Here is a 20,563-nt window from a genome sequence, read left to right on the forward strand (position 1 = left end):
TATATGCTATATTTATTAGGTTTAAGTAGGAATGTTAATCTTGCTTTGTACAAAAGTTAAACATTTCTGTTTTCTATGCTCTGAAATAATTCACATAGCATTGCAATTACTCCAATTTTCAAGATTTGGTAGAATTCCTCTCTGAAACTATCTGAGCGTGATGATTTTTTTATGGGGTAGTTCTTTAAAATGTCCTTAAAAATTTTAATGGAAATATGTCTGCTTAAGAATTTTCTTTCTACTGGGGTCAATTTTGTAAAATTGTATTCCTAGAAAGTTATCCATTTTATCTAAGTTTTCAAATTTGTGTAGGATTGTGCAATGTAGTCTTCCATGATTTTTAAAATTTCCTTCATGTTAAGACATTTCTCACTTTCCTTTTTTCTATATTCATGCTTTTTTTCTTTACGTTAGCCAGTGTGCCTCTCACCCCCAAGGAACCATTTTAATCTATTAATTAGTTCTCTTATTTTTCTAGGATTTTAATTTCTGCTTTAATATGTATTACTGCTTTCCTTAAGTTATTTGGTTGACTTTGTTTTTCCAGCTTTTTGAGTTGGAGTGTCATTCACTTGTTTTCCTTCTTTTATCTTTATGGATATAAGTATTTGAGGTTATGAATTTCTCTTTGATCACTGCTCTAATGTCTGCCATAAATTCTCATATATAGTGCTTTATTTTTTGTAAGAAATACTCCTGTTGTGGTTTTTATTTCCACTTTCACCTGACTTTTTTTAAAAATTAATTAATTAATTAATTTATTTATTTTTGGCTGCGTTGGGTCTTTGTTACCGCACGCGGGCTTTCTCTAGCTGTGGAGAGCGGGGGCTGCTCTTCGTTGCGGTGCACGGCTTCTTATTGCAGTGGCTTCTCTTGATGCAGAGCACGGGCTCTAGGTGCGCAGGCTTCGGTAGTTGTGGCACATGGGCTCAGTAGTTGTGGCACATGGGCTCAGTAGTTGTGGCTCACGGGCTCTAGAGCGCAGGCTCAGTAGTTGTGGCACACGGGCTTAGCTGCTCTGCGGCATGTGGGATCTTCTGGACCAGGGCTCGAACCCATGTCCCCTGCATTGGCAGGCGGATTCTTAACCACTGCGCCACCAGGGAAGCCCCACCTGACTGTTTTTTAATAGAGATTGTTTTAATTTTCACCTGTAAAGGCCTTTAAAATATTTCGTCATTTCACTGTATTGTGATAAGAATTATAAAGTCCTCATCAGTTAAAATTTTTTTCTCCCAAAATATTAAAGTAAAATTAACATGGGGAAGATGAGATATGTTCACCTGGTAGTGTCTTGTTGCCCCTGGCATACAACCACACATCCCTGACAGCATGTTTAGTAATTTTTGGTCATATTTTTAAAGGGTAGAATCAGTTCTTCTCGTAGGTATTCAAGTATTATTTTCTTATCAGTATAATGATAGTATTTGATTAAAGTAGTCTGGATACATCAAACCATATTGGTTCACTAGACTATCAACCTAAAATTATGTATATGCTCTCAGTTCTCCTATGGTTCAAACATTTTATGATAATTAAATTCCTCCCTTTTTTTTCAGTCCCCTGGAAATTATTTGATTTCATGCAATCTTTGTTTTACTGTATGCTCAAGGTTACCTAATAGGTTATCAGCCTGCATTAAGAACAAGGTGATGGCTGTAATCACCACAACCTAGTAAAGATCTAACAGTTAATAAGTGTTCAAGAAATAATTTTTAAATTGATGAGAGAGTAAATGAATATTTATTCATATAGATTATAACATCAATTATGATTACATATAGAACATATAGATTATATGTTAATATATGCATATGTTACATGATATATTACATATGAATATAATATATAGAACATATAGATTATAATTCACTTACTTTTGCAAAATAACATCACTCTGATAGATCTTCAAGTAGTTCAGTATGGATGTTTTCATCTTAGTACTAATACCCCTTTTGTGTCATACTTATCTAAGGTTAATGGGTTGTGCTTTATAGCTTAAGTACAGTGTGTTGGAAATTGCATTTTCAAGGGTGAGTGTCAGAAGACCTAGAGTTTCCCAGGCTAATGGAAAGGAAATAATTCCTCTGGCTGTCTTAAAATAATAAATCATACAGTCTTTCAGTTGATGGTGCAAAAAAAAAAAAAAAAAAAGAACTCTTGAAAGGATTGATGATGGAAAGGATGGCTTTACAAGTCACCGAGTCTTTTCCTTAGGTGAGGGTCTCTAGACGGAATGTGCAATGGAGCACAGCTTTAATAAGCAAAACTCTGAGAGTTGTGTGGTTGTCTGTTACATTTGGTAGCCTCCAGTGAACCATGCCTCCTGGTGTGAAAGTTCCAGGGCTAAACCTTAGAAGCCTTGTCAACATCTGCTCTTCATTCTTGGAACCAGCCACCATGCTGTAACAGCCCAAGCCACATGCAGAAGCCACACTGAGGAGTAACAAGGCACTCCAGCAGTGAGCCACCTTGGATGTGTCACCCTAGTTCAGCCCCTAAATCAAGGGTGAGAAAACTATGGCTTTCAGCCAAAAGTGGCCTGCCATCTGATCCTGTAAATAAAGTTTTACTGGACCACAGCCATGCCCATTTGTTTATATATTATCTATGACTGCTTTCTCACTACAATGGCAGAGTAGAATAGCCATGACAGAGACCTTATGACCCACAAAGCCTAAAATATTTACTATTTGACCCTTTATAGCAAAGTTTGCTGACTGCTGCCTTAGATGACTGCACCCTCATCTGCCATCATGTGAAGCAGAAGAACTGCCTGGCTGAATCCAACCAACCCACATCGTGAGTGATAATCTAATTATTGCCGTCTTAAATCATTAAGTTTTGGGATGGTTTGTTATACATCAACAACTGAAACAAACTGTAAAATCTAATATCTGTATTTTATAAGCTTGATGATTTCATGGTTTAAATTTTTCTTTTCTTTTCTCTTAACTTCCAGTAAGGTCTGTTGAAATTTTTCCTATGTGTCTTAGCTACATGTCACTGAAACGTCTCTCGCCAAGGTGAACACATTCTTTGTTCCTAAATCCACTAGATGTCTTTGAGTCTTCATCTCATTTGACTCTTGGTCAGCATTTGACACTCCTGACCACCTCTTTGTTCTTGAAACATCTTCTCCCTTTTATTCATTTAAATCATAATCTCCTAATTTTCTTTTGTCTTTCAAGAAGTTTCTTGTCAATTTCTTTTGCGGAGGGTGGGAGGGGAGAGGCGGGTGCTGATCTTCTGCCTAACATTTAATGTTCAAGTCCTCAGGATTCTCTCTTAGGTTTCATTTGATATTCAACTAATATATATTGAGACTACTGTATGCCAGACATTATTCTAGGTACTTGGGATACATTAGCAAACAAAACAAACAAAACTCCCTTTCCTTGGAGAAATTTTTAAGTGTACACATAATAAAATAAATCAGTACAAAACTAGATGTTAATAAGTGCTTTAGAAAAAATAAACAGAACAGGGGCGTAGGGAGTATGGGGTAGGGGGAGGTGGGAATTTAAAGAAAGAATAGATCAGAATAGGCATTTCTGAGATTATGATATTGGAGCAAAGCCTTAAAAAAGGGAAAGGAACCGACCTGTGGGTATCTAGAAAAGCATCCCTCTAATAATTAATGATGTTGAGCATCTTTTCATGTGCCTCTTGGCCATCTGTATGTCTTCTTTGGAGAAATGTCTGTTTAGGTCTTCCACCCATTTTTTGATTGGGTTGTTCGTATTTTTGATATTGAGCTGCATGAGTTATTTGTATATTTTGGAGGTTAATCCTTTGTCCGTTGATTCATTCGCAAATATTTTCTCCCATTCTGAGGGTTGTCTTTTCGTCTTGTTTATGGTTTCCTTTGCTGTGCAAAAGCTCTTAAGTTTCATTAGGTCCCATTGGTTTATTTTTGTTTTTATTTCCATTACTCTAGAATGTGGGTCAAAAAAGATCTTGCTGTGATTTATGTGAAAGAGTATTCTTCCTATGTTTTCCTCTAAGAGTTTTATAGTGTCTGGTCTCACATTTAGGTCTTTAATCCATTTTGAGTTTTTTCTTTTTCTTTTTGGCTGCGTTGGGTCTTCATTGCTGCGTGCAGGCTTTCTCTAGTTGCGGCAAGTGGGAGCTACTGTTGGTTGCGGTGCGCGGGCTTCTCATTGCGGTGGCTTCTCTTGTTGCAGAGCACAGGCTCTAGGTGCGCGGGCTTCAGTAGTTGCGGCACGTGGGCTCAGTAGTTGTGGCTTGCGGGCTCTATAGTGCAGGCTCAGTAGTTGTGGCACACGTGCTTAGTTGCTCCATGGCATGTGGGAGCTTCCCGGACCAGGGCTCGAACCCATGTCCCCTGCATTGGCAGGCGGATTCTTAACCACTGCGCCACCAGGGAAGTCCCTTGAGTTTATTTTTGTGTATGGTGTTAGGGAGTGTTCTAATTTCATTCTTTTACATGTAGCTGTCCAGTTTTCCCAGCACCACTTATTGAAGAGACTGACTTTTCTCCATTGTATATTCTTGCCTCCTTTGTCATAGATTAGTTGACCATAGGTGCATGGGTTTATCTCTGGACTTTTATCCTGTTCCATTGATCTATATTTCTGTTTTTGTGCCAGTACCATACTGTCTTGATTACTGTAGCTTTGTAGTATAGTTTGAAGTCAGGGAGCCTGATCAAAACTACAATGAGGTATCACCTCACACTGGTCAGAATGGCCATCACCAAAAAATCTGCAAACAATAAATGCTGGAGAGGGTGTGGAGAAAAGGGAACCCTCTTGCACTGTTGGTGGGAAAGTAAATTGATACAGCCACTATGGAGACCAGTATGGAGGTTCCTTAAAAAACTAAAAATAGAACTACCATACGACCCAGCGATCCCACTACTGGGCATATACCCTGAGAAAACCATAATTTAAAAAGAGTCATGTACCAAAATGTTCACTGCAGCTCTATTTACAATAGCCAGGACATGGAAGCAACCTAAGTGTCCATCATCGGATGAATGGATAAAGAAGATGTGGCACATATATACAATGGAATATTACTCAGCCATAAAAAGAAATGAAATGGAGGTATTTGTAATGAGGTGGATGGAGTTAGAGTCTGTCATACAGAGTGAAGTAAGTCAGAAAGAGAAAAACAAATACAGTATGCTAACACATATATATGGAATCTAAGGAAAAAAAAAAAAAAAAGGTCATGAAGAACCTAGTGGCAAGATGGGAATAAAGACACAGACCTACTAAAGAATGGACTTGAGGATATGGGGAGGGGGAGGGGTGAGATGTGACAGGGTGAGAGAGTGTCATGGACATATATACACTACCAAATGTAAAATAGATAGCTAGTGGGAAGCAGCCGCATAGCACAGGGAGATCAGCTCGGTGCTTTGTGACCACCTAGAGGGGTGGGATAGGGAGGGTGGGAGGGAGGGAGATGCAAGAGGGAAGAGATATGGGAACATATGTATATGTATAACTGATTCACTTTGTTATAAAGCAGAAACTAACACACCATTGTAAAGCAATTATACTTCAATAAAGATGTTAAAAAAAAAAAAAAGAGCTACAGTTCAGCTGCTAAAAAAAAAAAAAAACAACTAAATATAGAATTACCATATGACCCAGCAGTCCCACTACTGGACATATACCCAGAGAAAGCCATAACTCAAAAAGACACATGCACCCCAGTGTTCATTGTGGCACTATTTACAGTAGCCAGGTCATGGAAGCAACCTAAATGCCCATAGACAGAGGAATGGATAAAGAAGATGTGGTACATATATACAATGGACTATTACTCAGCCATAAAAAGGAACGAAATGGGGTCATTTGTAGAGACCTGGATGGACCTAGAGACTGTCATACAGAGTGAAGTAAGCCAGAAAGAGAAAAACAAATATCATACATTAACACATATATGTGGAATCTAGAAAAATGGTACAGATGAACCTGTTTGCAAGGCAGAAATAGAGACACAGACATAGAGAACAAACGTTTGGACACCAAAGGGGGAAAAGGGGGTGGGTTGAATTGGGAAATTGGGATTGACATATATACACTAATATGTATAAAATAGATAACTAATGAGAACCTGCTGTACAGCACAGGGAACTGCACTTTGCTGTACAGTAGAAACTAACACAACATTGTAAAACAAGTATACCCCAATTAAAAAAAAAAAAAAAAATAGGACAAGTGAAAAGCATCCCAGGCAGAGAGTGCAGAAGTGCAAAAACCCTAAGGCAAGGAGTGAGCCTGGGCTGTCTGAGGACAGGAAGAATGCCCCCGGTGGTGGGATGCAGTGAACCCTAGGATATGAGGTCAGAGAAACAATGTCCAGATGCTGTAGTCCTTGTAAGCCATTGTCAAGACTTGGTCTTTTCTCAGGGAGATGGGGGTGGTCTTTGGGGAGTTTTGAGGAAAAGAATCAAGTCATCAAAAGGACCACTCTTGCTGCTGAGTTGAAAAAGAATGGAGGTGGCCGGAATGGCAGCAGGCTCTGGGAGAGAGGTAGACAGAAAAATGTGCCAGCAGAAACCAAGAGGAGTAGTTCTCTCCTCTAACTGGACACACTTTTCTTGGACAATCTGAGGTACTCATGCTGTCCTGGTTCTAATGATCATTCATGGGCTGATGTTCCCAAGTCTATTTTTTTCCAGCCCAAATCTCTCTCCTGAGTCTCAGACTCACAAATCCAAAAACCTACTGGTCATCTCCTCTTTCAGTGTTTTGTGGGTGCCTCAGGCTCTGCTTTTTCATCTAAAACCTTTGTCTCCTCCGGTGCTCCCTGGATTTCACTACTGAAGCCATGCAGCCATGCCTTCTTATTAAGGCTTTGTCTTTAAGAGGCCACTGCTAACATATGTTAGTGGACAATCCGTGGTGGTGCATAAATGCTTTGGGTTCCAGTAACACATCGTTATGGTTTAGTTTATCAGATTTTCTGCCTATAGCACTGGCTTGAAGGATTGGACATAGAATAAGTAGGTTTTAACTGGGACAAGATGATGGAATGCTGCCTCAAACGACAGTTCAAGGCAGGGTGCCATAGTGGTAGGGCACTGAATACCCAGAGGATAGAGGATCGGAATTAGAGTGGACTCCTTACATTTTGCAGTTTTGACCAATAGGCGCATTGCCATTGGGTAAGAAATTCTGAATTTGTCACTTTTGTTACAAATAGTAAACTTACCATGTAGCCAGAATACAAGAGTGAAGACTCCATAGATATTATAGAATTTTAATATGTGAATTCAATTTTCTTCCATCTCTCTTGGGAATTTTTTTGTCTACTCCCCATTATAATTTTAGAATTTAGTATTCATTCTTTTGACTTTAAGCAAAGGAGTTATGGAAAATATTTTATTAGAAGGGTGTGTGATTCCTTTTTCTATGATCTTTTTTTAAAATATATAATTTGTGTGTAAAGGAGCTTCAGAAATATCTTAATCTTTTTTGTTTAACTCTTATAAGTGGTTTTTAAAAAGTAATAATTTATACAAGGCAAATACATTTTCCCAGATTATTTTTTTCCATATCACACTTGTATGTGGGAAAGAATCTTGTAAACATCATTAGTGTGAAACTAGGCCAGTGAGGGCTATTATTTTTTATTAAAAAATCAACTTCAAAATGAATGTTTAAATGCAAGCTTAACATAGTTAAAAATGCAATTAAGTCTCATTCCTTGACACTTGAGAGCTCTTTTTATTTATTTATCATAGTCAACAAATATTTTTCAAAGGCTTGCTCTGTACCAGGCAGTATGTTTGTGCTAGGGGTAGCGGGTAAGCAAAACAGAGAAGGAAGTCGCCACCATGGAGCTTACTTCCACTGGGGGAGGTAGACAAAAAAATAGTACATGATAATTACTGCTTGTAGTAAATGCTAGGAAGGAAATAAACAAAGCATGGAGGAAGAGAGACAGACAGACTTGGGGATGCTACCTAAGGAGGGTCTCTCTGAGAAGGTGAATTAGAGTTGAGGCTTGAAGGATGAGGCCGAGTCCACCGGGAGAACTGGGAAGCACCCTGGAGGGAGGGACCAGCAGGAGCAAAGGCCTAGAGGCAGGACAGGCTCAAGGTTCAAGAAAGAGAAAGGAGGCCAAAGTGACCGAGAATGGCAGAGGTGGAAAGAGGGGCGGGAGCCAGATTGTGCAGGATGTTATAGGCCTTGGTAAGGAATTTGAATTTTATTCTGAGTGTAGTAGGAAGACAATGAAGGATTTATGCAAAGGAATGATGTGGCCAAGGTGCTGTTCTTTGCTTTTTAAAAAATTGTGGCAAAATATACGTAACATAAAATTTACCATCATAACCATTTTTTAAGTGTACGATTCAGTAGCATTAAGTGTATTCGTGATGTTGTACAACCATCACCACTGTCCATTTCCAGAACTCTTCGTCATCCCAAACAGAAACTCTGGATCCAGTAAACAGTTACTACAGGCTGCCTTATATGGGAATCATTTTCTCTTCCTTTAAACTTTGCATGCCCGTGATGACTTTTCTTAGAAAGTCTCCCTAGGGAGAAGTCTTTCCGCCCAGGGAAAGCTATCATGGTGACTCCAGCAGTTCTGTCCCTAACCCTTATTATCCTCACACCTGTAATCCAGACTGGAGCTCACTGAAGTGCAGGCTAGTGCTTCTGGTTTGGGGCGAGTAGGAAGTAGCAGCTGGGTTTTAGACCAGTTCCGAGCGAATGATCTTCCTCGTCTCAAAAACCGGCCACGCCACTTTGGAAAATAGTTTGGCAATTTTTCAAAAAGTTAAACATAAAACTACCGTGTGCCCAGCAGTTCTCCTCCTACGCGTCTACTCGGGAGAAATGCAAACATGTATCCACACAAAGAATCCCACCTGAGTGTTCAGAGAAGCTTTGTTCATAATAGTCCCAAACTAGAAACAACCCACTGTCCATCAACTGACCAATGTATAAACACAATGTGGCCGGTGCATGCGACAGAATACTTTTCAGCCCCCAAAAGGAACAAACTACGGACACAGGCTATGTCAGAACCTCAGAAACATGATGCTAAGTGAAAGAAGCCACACACAGGCAAGCACATATTGTATGAACATGAAATAACCAGAAAAGGCAAATTTATAGACAGAAACTAGATTAGTGGTTGTCTGAGGTTAGGACTGGGAACAGAGATCACCTGTAAGTGGGCATGAGGGAGCTTCTTAGGGGAGATGAAACCATACTTAAACTGACTGGTGATGATAGTTGCACCATTTGGTAAAGTTACTAAAAATCATTGAATTATACACTGAATACGAGTGAATTTTATGCTGTGTAAAACGTACGTGATCAGCAGCTTGGATAGGGTCTGGTACTCAATGCTCACTGGAAGACAAAAGGTTCACCTGGACCAATATTGAAACCTTTTCATTGAGCAGAATGGGAAGGAAAATCTGTCCTAATATTGCTGATATGCCTTGCTTTATCTGTGACAATTCTATTTTGAATGGCTCTCAGTCTGTCTATTTTAAAGGGAATTAAAGTCTCTAAAGCCTTTTTAAAAAGCCATAATTACCTAAGGTTTTCCCTATAACCGTGCAATTCTTATTTCCTTCAGCTTTTCCTACTAGGACTTCGGATCTGAAATAATTTCTGTTCCCTGAACTGTTATGTCTGTTCCCAAGTAAACTGGTTGTATCAAAGATTACTACTGAATATTTCATTTTTGGTGGCTTTGAGGAATTTGAGGAATTTGTTTTTTAAATTCTCAGAGAAGCTTTTGGTCCCCAAATGGCTGAAAGTTTCTGATCAAGATAACTTCACAAGGGCTTCCCTGGTGGCGCAGTGGTTGAGAATCTGCCTGCCAATGCAGGGGACACGGGTTCGAGCCCTGGTCTGGGAAGATCCCACATGCCGCGGAGCAACTGGGCCCGTGAGCCACAATTACTGAGCCTGCGCATCTGGAGCCTGTGCTCCGCAACAAGAGAGGCCGCGATAGCGAGAGGCCCGCGCACCGCGATGAAGAGTGGCCCCCGCGTGCCACAACTAGAGAAAACCCTAGCACAGAAACGAAGACCCAACACAGCCATAAATAAATAAATAAATAAATTAATTAAAAAAAAAAACCTTCACAAGATAACTTGGCCAGTGTTTGTTCAAATCCTGTGCTTGGCTGTTTTTGGAAAAATATCTTCAAATTAACTTTTGTTTACAGGGTATGGTTAGGAAAAGAATAACTATGTTATAAACATCCTTTTGAAAAGTAGCAATTTAGGAAGAACCTAAGAATCAGGACCTGTGGCGTGACCCTGGGTAAGTCTGATTACCTCTGTTTTCCCTCTTTTCTCATCTTGTACCCTGGGGACAGCATGTACCTTAAAGACAGCGACATATAGAAACACCTAGAACAGTGACCGCCAGCTAGGAAGCACTCCATAGGTGTTTTCTTTTTTCCCATGGAAAATGACCATCTGTAGTAGTTTGTATGGTATTTCTTTGGATGTTTTTCTTTTTGCACGATCATTTCCTTTCAAGAAGCAGAATGAAAACCATTGTATATCTTGGCTTTTGAAAGAACAAAGCCATCATCACCATCTACATTATCATCATGGACAACAAACACTTGTAAATGCAGGGTGGTGTTGTGGTTAAAAGAGTGGGAGCTGGGTCAGCCTACCTGGGTGTGAATGCCGGCTCTGCTGTTACCAGCTCAAGTGACCTTGAACAACTCTCGTAGCTTCCCTCGGCCTTGTTTTCATTAATAAATTGGGACTCATACTGGTACCTTTGTCATAGGACAGAGATTAAATGATAGAATATGTGAAAAGCACAACACTGTAAAAATGGGGCCAAACGATGGCTCTTAGTAATTGTAGATGCTTAGACTCTGTAGGAGAGACCATCCCCATTCTTGACCGGCCAGCAATCTCTGTTTGCACTTGAATGCTAAATTTTATGTGACTTTAATCAGTTTAGAGTTGCTAAGAACTCACATTTCCTTACTGGGAAATAGAAATTGCTACTGTAGGTTTAGTGAAAGGCAGAGACATGTATTGTCGGCTCTTCCCTCCTTTGGATTTAAGGAGGTGTGTACAGTAGGTGAGTCCAAGGAAAAGGTCTGAATTGGGCAGTGTTCATGTCTTTGGACCGCCTCTTAGCAGTAGTCTCTCACTTCCCCTCATCAAATTTGAAGCCTCTTCTCTGAATGTCTAGGGTCTTCATGTTGCCTCCTGTGGGAGACTGAAAAACGTGGCAAAGATATTTGACAGCCACTCTCATGAAAAGGTAGAGACTGTTTGTCCACACCTTGAGTCTGGGCTGGTCTAGGCGCTTGCACTGACCAACAGAATGTACCAGAAGTGACTGTATGCAAGTTTAGGAGCCTTAAGAGGCCTTTCGTCTTCTGCCTTTGCCTCTTGGAACCCTGCCCTGCAACCACCATGCTATGAAGTATCCCAGAGTGAGAGATCATGAGAGGAGAGAGGCCCAGGACATTCCCTTGCTGAGCCCACTGGAGTCCAGCGCTAGCTGACCCCCCTGCTGACTGCAGCCATGGGAGTGAGCTTAGGTGAGACCTGTATGAGCCACAGAGGTGTGAGAAATACTAAACCATTGTTTTAAGCCACCAATTTTAGGGTGGTTTGTTACACAAGGAGTGTATAACTAATACTCCTGCAAACTTCCCAAGACGTCACCTCTACCCCACCCCACATGCCCCATGCACACTCATGAGCGTCTCTCTGACTTGCTGGGCTAAATCAGTGATGCTTTGCTGTGACCCCATCCCTGTCTTAACCCCACATTAAAACTTTCCTCTAATGTGTCCTGGCCTTTAGGAGCCTTGCGGTCAGTTAATGGGTTTGAAAGCAAACTCATACTGTAATTCATACTGAGACCCTAGGAACTGATATTTGCTTAATGTTTTACCTTGCTTTTTTTTTTTTTTAATTAGGTTATTTATTTATTTTTAAAAATTTATTTATTTACTTATTTATTTTTGGCTGCCTTGGGTCTTCGTTGCTGCACGCGGGCTTTCTCTAGTTGCCGCGAGCGGGGGCTGCTCTTCGTTGTGGTGCATGGGCTTCTCATTGCGGTGGCTTCTCTTGTTGCAGAGCACGGGCTCTAGGCGCGTGGGCTTCAGTAGTTGTGGCATGTGGGCTTAGTAGTTGTGGCTTACAGGCTTAGTTGCTCTGCGGTATGTGGGATCCTCCCGGACCAGGGCTCAAGCCCGTGTCCCCTGCATTGGCAGGCGGATTCTTAACCACTGTGCCACCAGGGAAGCCCCTGTTTTACCTTGCTTTAACCCACAGGAGTAGCTCCTTGCAATGAAGAAATTTAAGACCTGAGGCAGGTGAGGTCCTGGAAAAGATCCCTCTCGTAAATGGCTGACTCCTTGTCCTAGAGGTAGAACATTAAGGTATATGAAAACTAAGTAAGGCGCCTCCCACCTCTGAACTCTTTTCACCTGCTTCTAACATTGCACTTCTTTTGAGTAGGACAGTGGTTTAAAATACCCATTCTTGGGTCCTGCCCACCGAGATACTGAGATTCTGATTCATTGGGTCTAGGTGTGGTCTAGGTGTCTGTATTTTCATTGATGTTTAGTGACTCTGAAAATCACACACACACACACACACACACACACACACACACACACACACACACACACACACACACGGAGAGAATTCAGCCTAGTTCAGCTGAGGAATGAATGGGTACCAGTGGAAGCAGCCTGGTGTTCACATCACATAGTAACATGGCAGAGGTAAATGGGGTTAACTTTATAATGTGTAACTATCCTTTGTTATTGATTGAGGAAGGGAATTATACCACCCAGTCTCATCACTCAGAAATCTTGATCTTCTAGAATGTAGGATGGAAAGGGGGCTTTGAGAGATGATCTGATCCATAGGCAGAAACAATCATGTCTGCCTAGACATGGGAGAAGCTATCCTATTTCTAAAGGCTCTGAAAGTTGGCAATTTTAAAATCTGGTTTAATCATCCATTAATCCCCAGATCTGGAGTTTACTACCTTTTGTCAGTAAAAATTGAAGCCCAGCAATTTATTTTTTAAATCTTTACATTTTTTGTGCGTTTTACAAATTCACGTCGTAGAAAATTCAAAAGGGACAGGAGTGTACAAAGTGAATATTTCCCTCCTATTCTTTTCCCCCCTTCATTCAGTTCCCTTCTCTGGGGCCCAATACTTTAAAAAAATTTTTTTTAATAAATTTATTTTATCTTATTTATTGTATCATTGGCTGTGTTGGGTCTTGTTGCTGCGCGTGGGCTTTTCTCTGGTTGCGGCGAGCAGGGGCTACTCTTCATTGTGGTGTGCAGGCTTCTCATTGTGGTGGCTTCTCTTGTTGGGAGCACGGGCTCTAGGCGCAGGGGCTTCAGTAGTTGTGGCACACGGGTTCAGTAGTTGTGGCACATGGGCTGTAGAGCGCAGGCTCAGTAGTTGTGGCGCAGGGGCTTAGTTGCTCCGCGGCATGTGGGATCTTCCCGGACCAGGGCTCAAACCTGTGTCCCCTGCATTGGCAGGCGGATTCTTAATCACTGCTCCACCAGGGAAGCCACCCAATACTTTAAAAAAAAATTTTTTTAATTGAAGTAAAACATATTTACATAAAACATAAAATTCATCGTTTTAACCATCTTAAAGTATATAATTCAGTGGTTTTTAGTATATTCACAGTGTTTTGCAAACATCAACCCAATCTAATTTCAGAATACGCCATCACATCAAAATGAAACTTTTTACACCTCCCAATGCCCCCTCCCCCAACTCCCTGGCAACCACAGCATTGGACATTTAATATAAATAGGATGATACAATATGTGGCAACTTGTGTTTCTGGCTTCTCTCACTTAGCGTAATGTTTCCAAGGTTCATCCATGTTCTAGTGCGTATCAGACCTTCATTCCTTTTTATGACTCAGTAATATTCTGTTGTATGGATACACCACATTTTTTATCCATTCATCCACTGATGAACATGTGGGTTGTTTCCTGCTTTCGGCTATTATAAATAATGCTGCCGTGAATGCTCACATGCAAGTTTGTGTGTAGGCGAATATGTTCCTAGGAGTGGAATTGCTGGGTTAATGGTACCTCTTTAACTCTTTTTTTTTTTTGGCTGCTTTGGTTCTTTGTTGCTGTGCAAGCTGTGCGCAGCTTTCTCTAGTTGCGGTGAGCGGGGGCTACTCTTTGTTGCAGTGCGCGGGCTTCTCATTGTGGTGGCTTCTCTTGTTGCAGAGCATGGGCTCTAGGCACGCAGGCTTCAGTAGTTGTGGCACATGGGCTTAGTTGCTCCGCGGCATGTGAGAGCTTCCCAGGCCAGGGGTTGAGCCCGTGTCCCCTGCATTGGCAGGTGGATTCTTAACCACTGCGCCACCAGGGAAGCCCTATGTTTAACTTTTTGAGGAACTGCTAAGATGTTTTCCACAGTAACTGCACCATTTCCTCTTCCCACCAGCAGTGTATGAAGGTTCCAATTTCTCTGTATCCTCACCAACACTCATAATTTTCTGTTTTTTTATTGCCTTCCTAGTGGGTGTTTGTTGCTAGTGTATGGAAATACAATTGATTTTTGTTTATTGATCTTGTATTCTGCAACTTTGCTGAACTTTTTTATTAGCTCTAATAGTTTTTCTGGTGGATTTTTTTTTTTAGTGGTTTCAATATATAAGATCATGTTTTCTGTGAATAGATATAGTGTTACTTCTTGTTTTCCAATCTGAATGTCTTTTATTGCTTTTCTGTGCCTAATTGCACTAGTTAGAACTTCTAGTACAACGTTTAATAGAAATGGTGAAAAGTACATATCCTTTTCTTTTTCCTGATCTTAGGAGGAAAGCTTTCATTGAGTATGGTGGTAGCTGTGGGTTTTTCACAGATGCAGTAGGAAGGTTTGTGTGTGTTCTTTCAGGGATAGTATATTCACATATTAGAAAATATATTAACATAACTTTTAGCCTATATACACTGTCTGCACCTTGCATTTTTCAGCTAAAAATATATCTTGGAGATCTTTCTAAATTAGTACTTAAAGAATTTCTTCATTTAAAAGAAAATGGTTGCTTGGTTTTTTCATTGTAGGGACACACCGTCATTTATTTAATCAGCCCTCTATTGAAGGATAATCTAACTCTCAGCAGTACTGGTCATATGAATTCAAAATCGGCAATCATTTATTTAATCCCTAATATTTATTTAACTCCTACTATTGTGTAGGGCACAATAAAAGTTATTGAAGAAAGTAGAGTCTTTCATTCACCTCATTTTCCTATTTTTTTTTTTAAATTTTATTCATTTATTTTATTTATGGCTGTGTTGGGTCTTCGTTTCTGTGTGAGGGCTTTCTCTAGTTGTGGCAAGTGGGGGCCACTCACTATCGCGGCCTCTCTTGTTGTGGAGCACAGGCTCCAGACGCGCAGGCTCAGTAGTTGTGGCTCACGGGCCCAGTTGCTCCGCGGCATGTGGGATCTTCCCAGACCAGGGCTTGAACCCGTGTCCCCTGCATTGGCAGGCAGATTCTCAACCACTGCGCCACCAGGGAAGCCCCCATTTTCCTATTTTTGTTATAGAAATACTTCACCAAAAAAAAAACAGTTAGCCTAACCCTATTTCTTCCAACTTTCTAAATTTCAAACACATAGAAGAGTTGAAAGAGTTGTACAAGGTAACTCAAATAATAATTACCTAGATTAATCAATTGTTAACATTTTGCCATCTTTATCTATGATAATATGTTTATTTGCTCTGTTTGCTGAATCATGTGAAAGTAAGTTGTGGATTTCTAGACAATTCACCCCTAAAAATAAGGATGTTCTCCTACTTAACTACCATATTATATCACACAGAAACTTAACTGTTTATTCCTAAGTATCATCAAATATCTGATCCATGTTCAGCTTTTAAAATTCGTCCCTGCAATGTCTTTTCAGTGTCTTTTTTTTTTTTTCTTAATTAAGATCTAATCAAAGTCTACACACTGCATTTTGGTTGTTATCTCTCTTAAGTCTCTTTTATCTAGAACAGTTCCCATATCTTTTTTTCTTTAAATAATATTGACTTTTTGAAGAGACTAAGCTAGTTGACTTTTAGAATGTCCCACATTCTAGCTTTGTCTGATTGTCTCCTCATGGTATTGTTTACCCTGTTCTTTTATTCCCAGTATTTTCTGTAAATTTAGAGGTTAATCCTAAAGTTTTGATAAGATACAGGTTATCTCTGGGACAACATTTAGTAAGTGAATCTATATGCTATTGCATCCTATCAGGAGGCATATGACGTCTTTATTCTCCAATTAGTGATGTTAAGTTTGATCACTTGTTTTCAGTAATGTCCTCTAGAACTCTCCATTGAAAAGGTACGATTTCCCCTTTAAGCTCTGATAGTTACTCCTTTAATCATTAGAGAATGTCAAAGACTTGTGTTTGGAGGAGAGGCGGTGGAAGTCTATTTGCTTCTTTTCTTCCTTATATACCTCAATCCCAACTAGTGGTTTAGACAACTTTTAGTTACAAATAGAAATCTAATGGCAGGCATGCAGTAGATCAGGTGACGATCTATAACCTGGAGTAGTAGGGCATGATCAGCCCCTTACTCTGGGATCAATGGAAAGGTCATTGCATTAGAAATCAAAACCAGGGATCACAGTTTCAGTCTCTAATCTGCCACGAACTAGCCATGTGACCTTAAATCATTTAACTTCTCTGGGCTCCAGTTTCTTCATCCCTGACTCCAGATGGTCTGTAGAGTTCCCTATGGCTCTGGTGATTCTATGGTTTTACTCCATTTCACTTAGTGAAAAATATTACATCATGTTTATTAGGTGTACAATGTGGGAGCTTTTATTTCTCTCAGAAATTAAAACACTTGGGAATTTCAATTAATTCCATGATTAGGGGGTGCCTACCCCATGTAGGTGTTCACTACATATTCTTGTGAATCAGGATACTAGTTTTGATGAGTGGACTTTTGTTTTCATTATTATGTTTTATTTTTATTTTTTCCTTTTCTTTTCCATGACCCAAGAAAATTGTCGGGCAGCTAGTTTACTTTTTCTTTGTCCTATCGGTTGAACTGTGTCCCTCCACCAAATTTAATGTTCAAGTCCTAACCCCCAGTACCTCAGAATGTGAACTTATTTGGAAATAGCATTGTTGTAGATGTAATTAGTCAAATTAAAATGAGGTTATTAGGGTGGGCTCTAATCCAATATGACTGGTATCCTCATAAAAAGGGGAAATGTGGACAACAGAGACATACACACGGGGAGACTTCCATGTGAAGATGAAGGCAGAGATTGAGGTGATAAATCTATAAGCCAAGGAACACCAAAGATTGCTAGCAAACCACCAGAAGCTAGGAGAGAGACCTGGAACAAATTCTCCTTCATATCTTTCAGAAGGAACCATCCCTGCTGACACCTTGATGTTGGGCATGTAGCCTCCAGGACTGCAAGACAATAAATTTCTGTGGTTTAAGCAAACTGATACACTTGGTATCCCTGATCTGGTAATCAATTCCTCGAGGAATTATATTAACCTATAGGGAAAATAAAGAAATCACAAGCTTTTCTCTCTTTTTTTTAAACCATTTTTAAAAATTGAAGTATAGTTAATTTACAATGTTGTGTTAGTTTCAGGTGTACAGCAAAGTGATTCAGTTATATATATACATATATACATATATATGTTCTTTTTCAGATTCTTTTGCATTATAGGTTATTACAGGATATTGAGTATAGTTCCCTGTGCTATACAGTAGGTCCTTGTTGTTTATCTATTTTATAGATAGTAGTGTGTATATATTAATCCCAAACTCCTAATTTATCTCTCTCCCCACCTCCCACAGGCTTTTCTCTTGTACAGATGTCAGAACCCTTACCAGGCTGAAAAGATATGTATGAATATATGTATGTATTCATGCAAATTCTGTATCAGACCAGACACATTTTCTGAACCATTCATGGGGTAATTTGCTGCTATTGTGTCTCTGGTAGGTTTTGTGCATCTGTACATGTGCACATGTGTATATTCTCAGGCATGAATATATAAATGTCAGCCTTACCCGTTCAATAGATTCTGACTCTTGATACCAAGGAGACAGACTAGAACTCATTATTCTCTAATTGAATTTAAATATCTTAGTTGTTTCAGCATACATACGGTCACGTCCCCAAAACAAAAAAATTATAATCAGACTTTTGAGTAAAAATCTTAATAATTGCTCACAATTCCTATATGTAGCAAGATACCAGCCATGGAAAGATATAAAGGGAGCCAGGTAACTAGAAAATTCCTCTGAAGAATACAAAGGATCTGCTAGAATTTTCCATTCATTTCCAAGTTTTGCCAGAATCTTGGAATGTGGACCTCTCGATACATGTTATACGTCAATAGGTAGTTTAAAAAGCACACAAATGCAAAAAATGCTTCTGTTTGGTTCAGATGAGTGGCTTCAGAAAGCTATATGGATGTAGTGGTTTTATGAGCATTTCCTCATCTATTCTAACAGTATAATTTGTTCTGCTTTGGAGGAATTTCCTCACCTGTGTCCTGATGATCACTATGGTTCCTTCCACCTATAAAATGCTATCAGTCTAACATAAATGATAGCAGAAGTAGTTAGTGCTAGCATGAATTTTTCAAATACGACCTTTCAAGGTTGACATTCTGACATAAGCCTTCATCAGTGATTGTTACTTAACAACAAAATCATCTTGCAAACGTAACAAACAAATCTTGCTGTTGTTTTAAAAATTTAACTGTCTGTGTCTTTGATCATGTACTGTGATAAGAACAGAGTGCTTAACCAGAGAGTTGATGGATATGAATAAAAAAAGGGACAATAATGGAATTTTTATACTTACTGATGAGTAGAAGTTCAAGTGTATCTGCATGTCTGCAATTAACGCCTTGTGTAAATGTAAGCAAAATGCACTTATCTACCTGAAAAGAAGCTCATCTTGCAAAAATAAAGATTTAGAATAGTTCTGTTTTGCAATAGGAAAGACTGGTGATAAATGAGAAACGTGTTCATCATAAAGACGGCTGTGGTTCAGACGAGTCCAGATGCCACAGGGTCACTACCAAACTCTTAACACTCGTGGTTGAATTTAGAGTGGTTTGCTTAGGCACATGGTTTGGAGTGAACAGTCATTACCCAGACGTTATACACATGTCTCAACTTCTATAGTGGTATAGAAAGAACGGAGACCTCAGAATCTCCTCTTCGGATTCACAGTGTTACAAAGGCAAACTAATGGAAACCAAAATGAACTCCTACGGGCCCAAAGAACATAACTTTGACACTATCAGCCTAAAACACTGCCTTTACCTAGTCTCATGGAAGTTCTAATAAACACTGCAGGAGGCATTCATCCAGGGGTAAAATGTATTCCATAAAAATTGTCCTTTCTTTAGGGATACTTCTGGTATGATAAGCACTTATCTCACAAATCGTTCCAAAAATGACTCCATAGTCCATGATTTATCTTTTCAAGTGTGCATTCTAAGAGCCCAACCCTGGCAATTCCATTTTCAAACCCCAAAGAGATATAAGCAGGACTGTGAATTATGTCACCCACCTGATAATAACCAGTGACCAAATTTAATCTGTTTCCAGATTTTCTAATAATGATTCGATGTTACAATGTTTGGCTTCAAAAATGACATAAATAGCACATTTTTTACTGCCAATGTTTTTATGATCTCTTTTCATATGTGTCAGTTCAGATTATTCAAGACATCTATCAGTGTATATCAGGCATTGTGCCACTTATTTGATTTTACTTAGATCCAACTGCTTCTTTGAAAACCTATGCTGAATTGGGTTCTTGAATTATGATAGTGAGTTTCTCAAGTTCACATATCTGGCAAACAGAATTGTTTTGGTGTTTATTAATCCATTTTTTAAAATAATTTTATGGCTAGTGTGGGCTGCCAAACACAAGCTCAGTGAAACTTTACAAAGATGGGGAAGGATTAACTATTTAATGTAATTAATTATTCCTGTTTTGTTCACAGTGACAATCTGTCTTAAGACACCCTAAGACATGCCCTGGGCTTAGGCTCTTTTCCCCCTAAACTCTCCAGTCTTAGCAGATGTGCAGGGACTCAGGAAGACAATTGTTGATAAAGTACCAGCTAGTTCCCCAAAGACCCAAGGCTTGTATACATCCCAGCAGCCCATAAGCATATCCTTCTTCTGACCCGGCAATAGGAGAGGGCAGAGATGGGAGTGCTCCTTTTCCATCTACTCGCCAGAGGATGTGCGTCCACACTTCTCTTTAAGGCTTGGGTGATGTTTGCAGTACGTGTGTGCATGCACCCTGCTGAACCTGGTGTGGATTGTCCAAATGATCTCCCCTTCCTTCCTTCAAACCTCAGCTTGAATATCCCTTCTGCCAGGAAGCCTTTCTCCATCAGCCTAACATGGGGCATGGATTAGGGTTGCCACATTGCACAACTGTAGAATATATATATGTATTCTTTTTCAGGTTCTTTTCCCTTATAGGTTATTACAAAATATTAGGTGTAGTTCCCTGTGCTATACAGTAGGTCCTTGTTGTTCATCTATTTTATA

At 39.7% G+C, this 20,563-nt stretch overlaps 1 long non-coding RNA gene across 4 annotated transcripts in view; it reads left to right on the forward strand.

The window, feature by feature from the left end:
• LOC137774158 (uncharacterized) overlaps nt 1–20,563 on the forward strand; it is a 133,504-nt gene that overhangs the window by 26,629 nt on the left and 86,312 nt on the right. For all 4 annotated transcript variants that reach the window (XR_011075777.1, XR_011075776.1, XR_011075775.1 and 1 more), the window contains exon 2: nt 2,708–2,802. This is a non-coding gene — a long non-coding RNA (uncharacterized lncRNA). The remainder of the gene's footprint in view (nt 1–2,707; nt 2,803–20,563) is intronic.

This window comes from Eschrichtius robustus, chromosome 12 (genome assembly GCF_028021215.1).
Source record: "Eschrichtius robustus isolate mEscRob2 chromosome 12, mEscRob2.pri, whole genome shotgun sequence".
Classification (NCBI taxonomy): domain Eukaryota; kingdom Metazoa; phylum Chordata; class Mammalia; order Artiodactyla; family Eschrichtiidae; genus Eschrichtius; species Eschrichtius robustus.